The sequence below is a fragment of the Theropithecus gelada genome, chromosome 3 (genome assembly GCF_003255815.1).
Source record: "Theropithecus gelada isolate Dixy chromosome 3, Tgel_1.0, whole genome shotgun sequence".
NCBI lineage: Eukaryota > Metazoa > Chordata > Mammalia > Primates > Cercopithecidae > Theropithecus > Theropithecus gelada.
In genome coordinates this window covers 31,211,245-31,225,772 of record NC_037670.1, presented here as the reverse complement: position 1 = coordinate 31,225,772, position 14,528 = coordinate 31,211,245, and the positions used below count along the sequence as shown (strand labels likewise).

At 50.6% G+C, this 14,528-nt stretch overlaps 1 protein-coding gene across 7 annotated transcripts in view; it reads right to left on the bottom strand.

Moving 5' to 3' along the window:
• Positions 1–7,765, bottom strand: part of TIAM1 (T cell lymphoma invasion and metastasis 1) — a 444,177-nt gene extending 436,412 nt beyond the window's left edge. For 6 of the 7 annotated variants that reach the window (XM_025380046.1, XM_025380049.1, XM_025380045.1 and 3 more), the window contains exon 1: positions 7,605–7,765. The gene's annotated coding sequence lies outside the window, so the exon portion shown is untranslated. Of the gene's footprint in view, positions 1–7,264 lie in introns of all 7 variants that reach the window. The other variant, XM_025380044.1, reaches the window with a different exon arrangement.
• Between the last annotated feature and the right edge of the window lie 6,763 nt (positions 7,766–14,528).

Below are 14,528 nucleotides of genomic sequence, written 5' to 3'. Positions count from 1 at the left end.
CCGTGATTGCACCACTGAACTCCAGTCTAGGCAGTAGAGCGAGACCCTACCTCAAAGAAAAGAAAAAAAGAACCATAAATATAATTATCAAAAATGTGGAGAAGGAAGGAGGTAGGTGACATGCAATTGTCACTCATCATAACGGGAAGCTGAGAATTAAATCATATATTCATATTATTTAGAGATATAATCATTAGAAGCACTAAAAACAAAAATCTACAAATGTAATTGTTTCTGGAGAATATCAGGCTGGATGGGAATAAAACAGGACCAGAGCAGAAGGCTGTTACAATACCTTTCAATAGAAGTGCATCTGTTCTGAGTCTCTTAATGCTATATGGAATTATTACTCTGTCTTTTTTTTTTTTTTTTTTTTTTTTTTGAGACAGAGGCTCACTCTGTCACCCCGGCTGGAGTACAGTGGCATGATCTCGGCTCACTGCAACCTCTGCCTCCCAGGTTCAAGCAATTCTCCTGCCTTAGCCCTCCTGAGTAGCTGGGATTACAGGCGTGCACCACCACACCCAAATAAAAACTAAAAATTTTTTATTTTTAGTAGAGACGGCGCCCAGCCTGCACACTGTTTTCAGAATCAAATTCACCTCTGCATTACTTGAGTCAAAGTATCTGCATGAAATAAGAATACAATTTATGTCAGAAAAAATATTAAACTAGATCATTATTACTGAGTAAAACTGTGAATTAAGTGTGATTTAAGCAAAACCAACTCAAGTTTGATAGACAAAAGCTGAGTCCCTACTACAAAAGTAGCTAAGAGATAAAGGTTGGATCCTTAAGAGAACGAGAAACCTCCACCAGGCGCGGTGGCTCACACCTGTAATCCCAGCACTTTGGGAGGCCGAGGCAGGCAATCACCTGAGGTCAGGAGTTTGAGACCAGCCTGGCCAACACGGTGAAACCCTGCCTCTCCTAAAAATACAGAAATCAGCCAGGCGTGGTGGCGGGCGCCTGTACAGCTACTAGGGAGGCTGAGGCACAAGAATTGCTTGAACCTGGGAGACGGAGGTTGCAGTGAGCCGAGACTGTGCCATTGCACTCCAGCCTGGGTGACGAGAGTAAGACTCCATCTCCAAAAAAATAAGAACAAGAAACCTGTAGAAAGTCCCTACCATACCACATGTAGGGTAGACAGTAAGAATCACCATAAAAAGGTCAAAACTCTGCCATGGCAAAACTGAGCATTCCAATGCCTTTAATAACTTTGGGATCCAAAGAAAATTTTAGGTGAAAGGAAGTGCACATGGCACCCCCTTCATCTCTCCACCAACCAGCACAGCCGACCCCAGTTAGAACACACTTTGAAACCAAAAGGCAGATGCTACTAATCACCAGTACAAAGCAGAATTTGCCATCAGAACAGTACTAGATAGAGTTATTTAAAACATACTCAGAGTTACAGCTGGGACACTTGGGACACAGGATTCTGAGAGACCAAAGTGGGTCATTTTTGAGCATGTCAGGTGGTAGAATTAATAATGACACCAGGCAACAGGTAAAAAGGAGGAGTGTCCTGGGGTACCGCAGGGAGCTTGGCGCCTTAGCAGTATGGAAATGCACCCCTGTGGTTATCAGAACCCAGGGAGCCTACATTATGCTAAAGAACTCGCCCTCCAAATTATCACTCTCCAAAGATATCCTATGTCCCGTGAGGAGATAGAGATGCACATTCTGCAAGAAGAAAAGAACTTACACTTTACTCCAGTTGGTTGGGTGAGGCTGATGTTAAGTTTCAAATAAAACAAAACCCACATAAGATCATGGCAAGAATACGCCCCGTGGTTCGGAGCCTCTGAAAACACTGCCCAAAGAGTGAGTGGGAACAAGCTCAGGAGACCCTCCTGGACTTTCCTGCAAGAAATTATCATTTGCTTGGAACGCGGCCACCCAGCCCAGGTGATGGCCAAAAGAGGTTTGGGTTGATAGAGATCTTGTCCCCAGGATCTGAAGAAGCCCTGGAAGATGAGGCTATGGGCTGCAAAATCTTTCCCAACACACACTGGAGGCCTCCAACAAGGCTGGGAGGAGAGGGTTCGCAGAGCAGACCCTCACCCCCACCCCAAGGCCCCTCAGACTCAACAAGCAGATGTCACTATTGCCACGATCCCACCTTCCCTCCCGAGCAAGCAATGGGTAGCAAATCCGGTTCACCCCATTTCCATGGTCCTGACATCCCCACTTCCCCCAGCAGAGAGGATTCCAAGACCCACTCTTCATTCTGACCTCCCACTGCCCTCAGATGATGTGGTGGCTTTCTGGGGCTCATTATTCCCCCTGCAGAGTGGGCAGAGGAAACCAAGAGCAGGAACTAGGATGGATGGATTGGTCTACGTTTACAAGGTTGGCAGCTCTCAGGCAAGGTGGGAGGGACAGTGGAAGGGAGGCAGGAGAGCGCTTCTTGGGAAACAGGCTTTGTAAAGGCAGGATTTTTTGGCAGGATATCCTGTCTTGCTCATGGTCACAGAGAAGCATGTTTTGGGTCTTTTAAGGAAAAGCAACTGAATCCTCATAGCCCAATCTCCAATCAGCTTCTCCACCCATTCCAAGCCTGGACCCTCAGCCCCGCTGCCTCCCAATTAGACCTTTTTCCCAGCACAATTGCATTAGAATCCTTTGCTCTTGGCCGGGCGCGGTGGCTCACACCTGTAATCCCAGCACTTTGGGAGGCCGAGACCGGCGGATCACGAGGTCAGGAGATCGAGACCATCCTGGCTAACCCGGTGAAACCCCGTCTCTACTAAAAATACAAAAAATTAGCCGGGCATGGTGGCGGGCGCCTGTAGTCCCAGCTACTCGGGAGGCTGTGGCAGGAGAATGGCGTGAACCCGGGAGGCAGAGCTTGCAGTGAGCCCAGATCGTGCCACCGCACTCCAGCCTGGACGACTGAGCAAGACTCCATCTCAAAAAAAGAAGAAAAAAAAAAAAAGAATCCTTTGCTCTTTAATAAAATCATACTCTAGTGGGGCAGAAGCTGGAATAAATAATACAGGTGTTATTTTTTTTAAAACCAAAGACACTTCCCCCTCTCTTTCATCTTTCTTTCATGTATTCAAAGTGGTCCCAAACAGGAAATATCCATATTATACTTCGGTTTTGCTAGGTTCTAAAAGGCTAGGATGCCCCCGCTCCAACTACACCCAAGTCTTCCTTTATAGAAAGAAATACTTGGTGACAGGACTAAGCCTCAAAGGGCCCTGGACCCATTCTGAAACTGAGATTGTGCTCAGCTGAAAGAAACTTCCTCCCCCAGAGTTCTTCGATGAATCATCACTCTTTGTTTAACATCCTCTGAAAGCAGACAATTGATCAGCTCTCAGATCATTGCCTGCGTGGTACCCCCACCCCCTCCATCTCTGCAATCGTTTCAGTGAGCTGAGACCCCACTCCAGAGCTCTGCGGTAGGATGCAAAGTCTCCCAGCTCTGCCTCAGCCCAGGGGGAGAACCTCTTCACCTAGTGAAAGAGCTTCAAGGTCTTCTAGAAGAATCTCACACCAGCACTGGAGGAATCTCTGCGGCTTCCCATGCCCACAGTCTAGGCCCGTATGAATTTCTTAATGAGGTCCCTGGAGACCACAGGAACAGGGAAGGTCTTATGCTGGAGGGTGTGGAGGATGGTGCCAGAGGTTGGGAAGGGAATGGAAGGGAAAAACTCCACCTAACTATTAATATCGTGTACCCTTTTACACTAGAGCATTGTTTTATTTTAAAAAACACTATGTTCTCTGCTGAGTACTGCTTTATTTCTGAATGTCTCTTTTCTTGTTTTTTTAATAAGTGATTTGGCCGACAATGATGATGAGAGAGAATTTGTTTTTTTGTTTTTTTTTTTAACACAGGAGTTATAGCGTATATAAAATGGAGTATTTAGAGATGAAAAGCCCTGAAGTTTAGAATTGGGAAAAACAGAAACGTTTACTAGAGCCCTGCTAATCTGATTTTTCTGGTCCTGAATTGAGGAAAAAATAAAAAAACAGAGAGATACCCTTAGAAACATACCTTCTACCTATTTGCTTAATTTAGAAAGAAAATGTACATGGAAATATACATGTGTGTATAGAATATATACACACACACATCCCCAGTGAAAGTGTGTTTTTGATACGGAAGACCAAATGACTGGAGATCGTAAAACGAGGTTCTTTCTTAACCACAAGCCTGAGTCCGCGGTGTTCAGCACCTTCATGGGAATCTGTACCTGGCCCAGAGGAACGGAATTCTCTTCCTGGCTGCTCACTCCCACTCCTCTGCCCTTGACAAACAGGCAGAAGCCCCTCTCCCGGCCCTGATTTCTAGGCAAGGCTTTGATGGGACTCTCGTGTTCTCACTTGCCTTTCTCATTTGGAAAAACCGGAGGCTTCTACCGCACATCTATGACAGGTTGTCTCACAAAACATGTTTCTCCTTTAGACAATACGATCCTTGCAGAAATCGCAGAAGTGTCAACACATGCACCTAGTAGGCCCTCAGCAGACTCTTCCAAGGAATTCCCGCTCGGGCTCCAGAATGCCTGGGGTTCAGAGGGCACACCAGAACTGCAGGAATCTGGCGGGAAGGAGACAGGCCCAACGCTTTTCCTTTCTGGTTTAGAGGGGGAGGGGAGGGGAGAGGAGCAAGGAGAGAGAACTGCAAAGGGAAAGGAGAGGAAGTCTTTGTCCGGGCTCTTTGGACGAGCATTAGAGTAGAGTTAAATTGTCAGCTAATGAGATTCCCTAACCACGTGCTCCCTTTTAAGTCTAGGCCCCCAACTGATTTGATCCCCACACAAGGGGGGGGGGGGGGAGAGGCCTTCAGCATCCCTAAGGGCGCGAGAATTCCTAGAACAAGTACAAGAAGGATGGGAATCATTTCTGAGAGCTCAACTTTAAATAGGTTATCATATTTATTAATTGATATATAGCAATAATGCTACTGGCCACGTTCCACATCAACAGCTGAATATGGGGTTCACGGGAGTCAAATTGCACTCAGGGTAACTGAGGCAGGCCCAGGGGAACAGAAGAGACAGAGCGCAATCCTGAGGGCTTCTCCAACCACTGGATAGCCTCCAAGTCGAGTTTATGTTTGTTTGTTTGCTTGTTTTGGCTGGCAAAGGCCCCTGGGGCCTACATTCAAAGAATGTGTTTTTGGACCCAATAATTTATTCCAACAAGCAAAAGGGTGTTAAAACAGGAAGTTTTTTTTTTTTTTTCCAATAAAATTTTAGTCTGTCGTTAAGCCTGAGATCATCTTTTTAAACTATTTATCTGATTCTGGACTGTTATTATTTTGCTTTGTTTATTTCCACACGAAACTGATTTCTCTTTTTGCCTAAAGAAAAGTAGCAGTGCAGAGCTAGTGGAGGAAAAACAAGTCAAAACACATTCACATTTTGAAGATATTCAGTGAAATTGATTCTCTTCTTCTACCTTCCCTGCTTAGTCAACAGCCTCTTCCTTAAGTTTTATTTCTCCCCTATTCAAAGATAATTACTTAGCAACGTCGACGTTTACCACGCAAAGGCTTCCACCCTCCCCAGCCCGGCTTTTTACCTTGAGATACAAAAGAGCATATGCTGGAAACCAGCAATTTACCAAACTTCTTCAGCTACAAGGCACAGCTTAAATTTCATCTCTCCTAGAAAGTGCTCCCTCCCAGCCTCCAGACATCTTTTTGTTCAAACCTCCCTCCTTCCTGGACTTAATCACTTTCCACAGCAGTCATTGGTTCACTGGCAACCGCCTTCCACCTGGAAGGGTTTTTCCTTCTCCAAACCCAGGTCTGGGTCCCAGCAGAGTCTTGAAGAAGAAAGAAGAAACGACTAAAACCTAATGGAAATTCAAACACATTTTTAAAAGGGCTGTAAGCGATTAGATAAGTCTAATTAAACCTAAGGCCAAGTAAAACAAGTCCTGTTCGAGCTGAGAACAGCAGTCCTTCATGCCTTTTATAATAAAAAGAAATCGGGGTTAGGGGAGTGAAGAATGCAGAAAAGGAAAGAGACAAGGGGTCATCCTCTATTACAGATTTCCTCTAACACAGAATAACATCAACAGGACTCCAGTGTTTCATACGTGGCTGTCACTGTGCTATGAGGTTAATCTGTATGGTCATTTAAGCCCCGCCCCCCTGGAGACTACTCCTTATCCCCACTTTACAGATGCGCAAACTGAGACGAAGGAAGATAGAGTAGTTCGGCCGGGATCACCCAGCTTGTGAGTGACACCGGGCAGGTACTGGAACCCGGGTTTGTTTGACCTCAGCGCACAGGCTCTCAACCTCTGCTCCAACTCAAAGTATGCGCCAAGTCAGCGTGCATGGGTAACCCGATCCGGACGGCTCTGGCTCGGGATGCGGCACAGCTGTCCCGCGGGGCCGCGCGGGTGTTACCGAGGCAGGCACAGGCTGCACAGTGTCCCCAAGGGCTCGCGCGCGTCCTTCAAGACCTGCCAGCGCGCGGGAAAAGGCAGGCTCCGAGTCAACCTGGGCTGACCCGGGGGCTAGACCAGAAGATGCGACTGGAACCGGGTGAGCGTGGCCGAGTCGGCGCCCGGAGGGCCGCCAGCCTGGGCCCAAGGCTGGGACACGGGCGCCCCCGGGTGCAGGGGACCTAGAGGCGCCGTGCGCGGCGGGGGCTGGGCGCGAAGGCGCCGAGACGGCATCTTTCCCCTGCAGCATCCCGCCCCGCGGCCGGGGGGAGGGGGCGTCACCTGACAGCGCGCACCAACTTCTCCAGGTTCGGAGGGGGCAGGCGGCAGCCGCTGGGGCTGGGGGCGCACGGCACGCTGCTCTCGCCCAATGGCGAGGTCTGTAAACAAAAGCGGGCCCCACGCGGGTCGCCAGCCGGGTGGCGAGGGGCGCGGCGCAGCAGCATCGCAGCGGCAGAGCTGGTGAGAGGGCGAGGCGGGGACGGGATCGGGCGCGGGGACCCAGGGCACGGCCCCCGGGACCCGGCTGCCCGGATGAGGCATTGTCTGCACACCCGCAGGATTCCGCTTTAAATGCCCCCCTCCGGGGGTTCGTCGCGGGTCCCAGCTCCGTGCGCCGGCCCCCAGGCTCTCCGCCCCGTGAGCCCGGCCCCGAGCGCGGCACGGATCGCCAAGGTGAGCGCCCAAGAAGCGTCGCCGTAAAGCCAGGCCCGGAGGTGCCTAAGTCAGGGACCAAGACGCAAACATAGACACAGGGACGCACACGCACGCCCTCCCCGAAGTTGACAAAAATCAGCCGATAAAATACAAAGTGCCGCGGCCGCCGCAGGTCAGCGCTGACCTCCTGCTGCCGAGAGGACCGAATGCCGACGTCCGGACGCTGTCATTTCCATCCGGCGCCGGGCACCTGGGCTGCACTGTCTCGTCTCCCTCCTTCGCGCGAGGGATGCCTCCTCCTGCCTCCCCTCCCCGGATCTCCCCACCTCCCAAGTGTGTGAACACGAAAACAATACGTGGAAAGCCCGATCGGGGGGAGCTAGGACCCGCCGGGAGCCCCAGTGTGCGGGAGATGGGGGTCAGAACGTGCCCGGCACGGGCACCGAGGCTCTGGGCATCCTCGCCGCCGTCCGCCGGGGCGGCTCCGGCCGGACGCCCGCGCCCCCCAGGCCCGCGGTACTCACCCGCGACGGTCGTCCGGGATCTCCGCGACGGGGCCGGGCACGATGCGGGGCCGCCGGGCCCCTGGGGCTGCGGGCGCCAAGGCGTTCGCGGAGCTGCAGAGCTGCGCGCCCGACGGCGGCGGCGCTGCTCTGCCGGCCAGGCTCGAACCCGCTCGCGGTCTGCCAATGGGAGCTGTCAGGGCGCCTCCGCCGGCGGCCTCGGGGGCCGGGCAGCAGGAGCCCGTGGGAAACCGAGCTCCGATTGGGCCGCCTGACAATCGCTCCGCCTCCGGCCAGCCAATCCGAGGCGGCGGATGCAGGAGCGGGGCGTTCGGAGTTGGGCTGGTGACCGACTACGGGCGCACGCCGGGTATCCGCGCCGCGGCCCGGCTCGGAGCGCGCGGCTGGAGGGGCGCGGGCGGCGCGCGCTCCGGGGATGCCTTCCTGCGAGGCTCCGGCAGCGGGGACCGGGGAGATCTCCCGCAGGCAGCGGAGGCGCGGCGGGCCGGGGGACGACCAGGGAGCCCCTAACAAAGCAGCTTTGGGAGGGCTGGAGGCCTCCGCCTCCCTCGGCGATAGGTCCGCGAAGCTGCCCGTCACCCCGCATAGGTGGAGGTGGCCAATGGCGTGCACAGACGGAGCTCGAGTTGGCGCGCGCGCGCGGCTCGGCATCGGTGGGATTGGTCGGAGGTAAAGGATTTTCCTGCCACCTAAGGCGGAGAGGAAGGGGGATCGGAACGGGGGAGGCGAAGAGTCAAAAAACGTTGTGCCTGGGACAAGTGGTCTGGCTCGGGAGGCGTGTGCCCGGCTCTAGGGGGAGACAGGAACTTTTTTACGAGAGAAAAAAATCCTAACGCAGTCCCTTCCAGTGGATGCCAGAGGACGTTAGACCCTGACCAACCTCCAGGTAGGGCATGGTGGCCTTCACCAGAGTCCAGGACTCCCAGGGTTCACTTACCGTGCCCAGCAAACGAACTTGGAATCACAGCGTGGGGCTTGGGCCTCATGTTCACCTACTGGGCAGAGTAAGTGACTGGGGCAGGGTTCACGCAGACTTCGGGGGCTCCTCTGTAAAATCCGGAAACGACCGTTGGAGTTTACCTTTCGCAAGGTTGTGGGGGACGCGGAAACGGAGACGCTGGCGGTAGAGCCTCGAGCGAAACCTTTGCCTGCACGAGGCCAGAGCTTCCTCCTGTCCTGAAGAGCTCTAGACTTCCCCGTTTGCAACAATGGCTGGGATGGATGTTCCTTAGACCTTGATTCCATACACACACGTTCGCCCCACGGGCTGGGAAGGTCTGCGCGCCCAGGGTGATCTTGTTGAAAACAAAAAGAATTGCCCACGCTGTAGAAGATAAACTTAAACTGGAAAATTGAAAGCCATCCCTGATTCCTCCTTCTCCTTAACCCTCTCCCATCCATTTTTGTTAACCTTCCAAACCCATTCCTCCCATCCTCTCTCACCTGGGCCTCAGTAAAGGACTCCCATCGTCCTTCTGTCCCAGGCTTTGCCCCCTGAAATCTGTTCTCCACTTTGTAGAATGATCCTTCTAAGCAGAAAAATCCCATTTTGCGCTCTCAACTCTGGGTCTCTTTTCTTTCCCCAGAACTTGTTCACCCCCAGCCCCTCCCTTCACTTCACTAATTCCTACCCTTCTTCAGATCCCAGCTTGGCCGCCAAGGCATCTATGCAGTAGGCGTTGCTGAACTCCTGCTGTGCAGTACCTGCTCTTACAGACCCCGGGAGGCCTCCTGTACCCTGTCAAGGTTAGATGTCACGTTTCCACTACCAGTGCTTCCACCCCCTGTACTCCCCTCACAGCCTGTATTACACGGGGCTGAAGTTGCCTGTTGCACTGCAGCCCTCCATGGAAGCTGGAATCTTATCTATCTTCCCTGCCGGATCCCAGCCCTAGCACAGCGTTTGGCACATTTGGGGCAGTGAAAAACATGGAATCAATGAATTATAGAGGAGCTGTAATTATAGGCAAGAGCTTTAAGGATTTGAAGTGCTGCTAAAACATCAGTTTGAGAAGAATGGGTAGCATGGTAGCTCTTTGAAGGGATGCGTCCACCAGGTTCCATGATCAGTATTACAGGGAGGTTTTTAAGTCAAATTTGAGAGATTTTCCAAAGACACCCCTTCCAAAACCAGCCTCATTTCAGCCAACATCTTGGAATGGAGAATAATTCCCTTGCGAAGCTTTTCATCCCAGGACAAAGAGCCATTTCTTGACCTGTTACAGGCCACCATCTAGGGGAAATACATATATTTGAAAATGAGTAGAGAGTTTTTCCCTAAGGATGTTTAGAAGTCCATCTGGCCATCCTTAAAAGAACAGACCCTGGAGTCAGGCTACCTAATTTCAAGCCGAATTGCTTTCTAGCTGTTACCTAGGGCAAGTTACTTCAGACCTCTGTGCCTCATTTTCCCTATTTAAATGAGAAAACAATAGTGCCTCATACCACAGACAGTTGGTGTGAGGATGAATGCATTAATATTAACAATGTGCTGGCCAGGCGTGGTGGCTCACTCCTGTAATCCTAGCAGTTTGGGAGGCTGAGACGGGCAGATTGCCTGAGCTCAGGAGTTTGAGACCAGCCTGGGCAACATGGTGAAACCCCATCTCTACTAAAAATACAAAAAATTAGCCAGGCATGGGGGCGTGTGCCTGTAGTCCCAGCTACTCAGGAGGCTGAGGCAGGAGAATTGCTTGAACCCGGAAGGCAGTGGTTGCAGTGAGCCGAGATCGCACCACTGCACTCCAGCCTGGGCAACGGAATGAGACTCCGTCTCCAAAAAAATAAAACAACAACAATTTTTTTAAAATGCGCTTAGAAGAGTACCTGGCACATAGTAGCATTTAATAATGTTTACTGAATAAATAAACAACTTCCACTGGACATGCGTGTGATGGGTAGGAGTCCTTATGAGTGGCAGGTTACTAGAGGCCTCCCTGGAGGTGAGTAATGGGATCTCTCTTCCCTGCCTCATCTGAGGGCTGCTGCCTTAGGGTCCTTCTGTTAAGGAGGTGACATTATTGTAAGGTGAGCTTCAGATGACTCATCACAGCAGCCATCTGATTGCCTTGTGCCTAAGATGTCTGAAAAGCACTTGAGATGCAGAATCCTGGTGGTAGGTCGGCTGGGTTGAATCTGAGCTCCACCACCTACCAGCTCTGTAGCCCTGAGAAGGTTACTTAATCTTTCTTAAGCTTCACTTTATTGATCTCTAAAATAAGAGTAGTAACACCTAACCCGTAAGGCTATGGAGTCAGTTAAAAAGAGGTCACGCATGGCACGTGGTACAAACTCATCAAAGTTGGTGATCGGGTTCAGCTAAGTGAGTAAGAAACAGGATAATTGCATTTCATTGGATAATAGCATTTCATTAAGTGGTTGAAAAACCTGGATGAGGCCAGGTGCGGTGGCTCATGCCTGTAATCTCAGGAGTTTTTGAGGCCGAGGCAGGTGGATCACTTGAGGCCAGGAGTTAGAGACAAGCCTGGCCAACATGGTGAAATCCCTTCTCTATTAAAAATACAAAAATTAGCCGGGCTTGATGGTGCACACCTGTAATCCCAGCTACTTGGGAGGCTGAGGCACGAGAATTGCTTGAACTCTGGAGGCAGCAGTTGCAGTAAGCCGAGATCCGGCCACTGCACTCCAATCTGGGCAACAGATCGAGACTGTCTCAAAAAAAAAAAAAAAAAGAAAAACCTGGATGAGACAATGCAGGAGAAATACTCACTGCCCATGGAGGAGATAGATACATAGGAAACCACTGTTCGGGCCCTTTCTCTCATTCACTTTCTCCCTGAACCCCACTTGCCTCAACATGCCAGTACTTTGGCTCTCAGAATCTGCTCACAGCTGACTGTGGGAGGCTTTGTTCCCACAATCATGGTGCTGGGTGCTGCCACTGAGGTTGACAGATTTAAGCCAATCCAGCCTTTGGGTACTTTTATTTTATTTTATTCATTTTGAGACGGAGTCTTACCCTGTCACCCAGGCTGGAGTGCAATGGCAGTCTCAGCTCACCACAACCTCCACCTCCCGTGTTCAAGCGATTCTCCTGCCTTAGCCTCCCAAGTAGCTTGTATTACAGGCATGTGCCACCATGCCCGGCTAATTTTTTGTATCTTTAGTAGAGGTGGGGTTTCACCATGTTGGCCAGGCTGGTCTCGAACTCCTGACCTCGTGATCCACCCACCTCGGCCTCCCAAAGTGCTGGGACTACAGGCATGAGCCGCTGCGCCCAGCCTGGGTACCTTTCTTGACCTTGCAAATGTAAAAAGCTGCCGCAGGCTTCTGTACTGTTTCTTGTCTCTGCCCTACACAGTACATCGCTGCTTCACACTGGCAAAGAGAATGGAGCATTTTGATTAAAATACAGACAAATACCATCTGGCCAAGTATTCTCACATCTTGTCTCCTGAGGGCACTGTTGACATCTAAAGAGAACATGAAATTGGCATTAAAGGGAAAAATGGAGTGGTCAAAGGCAGAATCAAGGTTTAGGGCAGGAGAATGAGCAGAAGTTATGTTTCTAGTACATGACCCTAGCTGCAACTAAGAGTCAACATTTTCTTCCCCACTGGTTATTGAAAGGCTAAGTACAAACATAGCTAGGTTACAACAAATGGTCTTCCCCAGTACGAAGATACCTACACATGCACTCTGGGCAGCCATGCCTCGCTTGTGTTCCTGAGCTGGTCTTTCCATCTAACAGATACTTCCTCAGGGTTAGACTTTGACCTGTTTAATTCACTGCTCTATTCTATTTAATTCACTCTTCTATTCTCGAACAGTGCCAAGCTCATAGTACGTGCTCAATAAATATCTATTGAATGAATGAAGTTTAGCCTTCTGCACTCTCTGAGAAGTTTGGCACTTAATTATTTTCTTTTGTCATCTATTTGTGGATGCCCTCTTTGAAGAAAGGACAGGAGGCAGCTTATACAAAAATAGATCTTGGGCCAGGCGCAGTGGCTCACACCTGTAATCTGAGCACTTTGGGAGGCCAAGGCAGGTGGATCACCTGAGGTCAGGAGTTCGACACCAGCCTGGCCAACATGGTGAAACCCCATCTCTACTGAAAATACAAAAGTTAGCCGGATGTGGTGGCAGTCGCCTGTATTCCCAGCTACTCGGGAGTCTGAGGCAGGAGAATCGCTTGAATCTGGGAGGCGGAGGTTGCAGTGAGCCAGGACCACACCACTGCACTCCAGCCTGGCAAGAGAGCAAGACTCCGTCTCAAAAAAAAAAAAAAAAAAAAAAGGCCAGGTGTGAAAAAAAATAGACCAGGCATGGTGGCTCACACCTGTATTCCCAGCACTTTGGGAGACTGAGGCGGGCGGATCACCTGAGGTCAAGAGTTCAAGACCAGCCTGGCCAACGTGGTGAAACCCCGTCTGTACTAAAAATACCAAAAAAATTAGCCAAGCGTGGTGGCCTGTAATCCCAGGCAGGTGCCTGTAATCCCAGCTACTTGGGAGGCTGAGGCAGGAGAATCGCCTGAACCCAGGAGGCAGAGGTTGCAGTGAGCCGAGATCGCGCCACTGCACTCCAGCCTGGGCAATAGAGTAACATAACGCTCTGTCTCAAAAAAAAAAAAAAAAAAATACACAGGCAGCCAAATTACCCTTCCTTGGGAGGGTCTTGTGATACATGGCAACATCTTTTCCCTGGGTAAAGAACCTTGTCACGAGTTCCTTAGATTGTTGATGTACTGATGAATGCATAACCCACTGACATGGAAAAGTATGCTGATTTCTTTCTCAGTCATAAAGTTTCACTGATTGTCTTTCAGGGGGACATTTCAGCCTGTATGTTGCAATCTGTAGCCAGTTCTTACAACCTCTGTATTGCACCCTCTAATGGAAAAGGACAACCCCGGTATGAAGAGTCTCCCCTTCTCCCAAACACCTTGTAACAGACTCCAGAACACTCCCAACTTTGTTGATGTGACTTGCCCCATCATCAGTCTTCACATTTGGCTTCCAAGAAGCCTTTATCAAATTATTTCAGTCTTAATTTTGGTTGACATTATATGTAGAGATGTGTGTGTGTGTGTATATGTTTGTCTATGTCTTCTGTTGGTTCTGTTTTTTTTTTTTTTTTTTTGAGAACCCTGACTAATGCACAAACCAATAGTTTTTCTCAGAACCATTCCTTATTCCTCTGCAGACTTGCTACCCAAAGTGGCATCGCAGCAGTGGCAGTGGCATCGCCTGGTATCAGAAACACCACGCCAGACACTGAACTCAAATCTACATCTTAATGCTCAGGCGATGTATCTGTGTATAGAGTTTGAGAAGTACATCATAACTTCTTTGGGGCTTATTTATTTATTTGTATTGAGACAGGGTCTTGCTCTGTCACCCAGGCTAGAGTGCAATGGCGTGATCTCAGCTCACTGTAACCTCCACCTCCTGGGTTCAAGCAATTCTCCTGCCTCAGCCTCCCAAGTAACGGGGACTACAGGCACGCGCCATGATGCCCGGCTAATTTTTTTTGTATTTTTTGGTAGGGGTAGGGTTTCACTGTTGGCTAGCCTGGTCTCAAACTCTTTACCTCAAGTGATCCTCCCACCTCAGCCCCCCAAAGTGCTGGGATTACAGGCGTTAGTCACCGTGCCCGGCCACCTCATCACTTCTTTGAAAATGCAAAACCCATGGCCGGGCGCGGTGGCTCAAGCTTGTAATCCCAGCACTTTGGGAGGCCGAGACGGGCGGATCACGAGGTCGGGAGATCGAGACCATCCTGGCTAACACGGTGAAACCCCGTCTCTACTAAAAAATACAAAAAAAAACTAGCCGGGCGAGGTGGCGGGCACCTGTAGTCCCAGCTACTCTGGAGGCTGAGGCAGGAGAATGGCGTAAACCCGGGAGGCGGAGCTTGCAGTGAGCTGAGATCCGGCCACTGCACTCCAGCCTGGGCGAC